This window comes from Galeopterus variegatus, unplaced genomic scaffold, assembly GCF_000696425.1.
Source record: "Galeopterus variegatus unplaced genomic scaffold, G_variegatus-3.0.2 Scaffold15342, whole genome shotgun sequence".
Lineage (NCBI taxonomy): Eukaryota > Metazoa > Chordata > Mammalia > Dermoptera > Cynocephalidae > Galeopterus > Galeopterus variegatus.
This window is the reverse complement of record NW_007741453.1, coordinates 21,494-22,635: the sequence shown is the minus strand read 5'-3', so window position 1 is coordinate 22,635 and position 1,142 is coordinate 21,494.

The following is a 1,142-nucleotide window of genomic DNA, read 5'->3' as shown; positions in this document are numbered from 1 at the left end:
AGATATAAAACCCCTTTGCTCCTAAATATTATAGTGTGTATTTCTTTTAAAAAATGACATTCTCTTATGTAACCACACTATGATTTTTGAAGTGTGAAATTAATATTGATGCAATATTATTATCTAATTTACAAACTGCATCTAAATTTCAGAATTATCCCACCAATGTCCTTATAGTAAAGTAAGAAAATTAACTTTTTCTGGTTCAAGATTCAATTAAGGATCATACATTGTGTTCTCTTTCAGCTGCTTTTATCTGGAACAATTCCTTAGTCTTTTTTTTTCACTTTAACAATATTGACATTTCTAGAATGGAGCTCAATTGGGGTTTGCTATTCCATTAATTTTTTATCTGAGTTTTCTCCGTGTTCTTTAATTAATTTTTTATCTGAGTTTTCTCTGTGTTCTTTAGCAAATAACATAAGGATGATAAAAGAAGGTACTCTTCCTAGACATTCAAATCAGGAGTCCATGATTTCTTATATGTTATACTGAAACTTTCCAAAATATCTCTCCAAATTGCATTTTAAGAGGCTTATTCAAGTTTTATCCACTATGTTATTTGCATTGTGGGGGGAGGAGCAAAAAAAAAAGAGAGAGGAAAAAGAAAGGAAGGAAGTACGGAAATAAAAGTATATGATCCATATATAATTGTACTCAATAACGCAGTGTATAAATTCCCAATAGAGGAGAACTTCTATGTCACTAGGCCTGGTTGAGAACAAGNTATCTGTGTGCTTGAGAGTAAGTTGTAGATATAAAACCCCTTTGCTCTTAAATATTATAGTCTGTATTTCTTTTAAAAAATGACATTCTCTTATATAACCACACTATGTTTTTTAAAGTGTGAAATTAATATTGATGCAATATTATTATCTAATTTACAAACTGCATCTAAATTTCAGAATTATCCCACCAATGTCCTTATAGTAAAGTAAGAAAATTAACTTTTTCTGGTTCAAGATTCAATTAAGGATCATACATTGCGTTCTCTTTCAGCTGCTTTTATCTGGAACAATTCCTTAGTCTTTTTTTTCTCACTTTAACAATATTGACATTTCTAGAATGGAGCTCAGTTGGAGTTTGCTATTCCATTAATTTTTTATCTGAGTTTTCTCTGTGTTCTTTAGCAAATAACATAA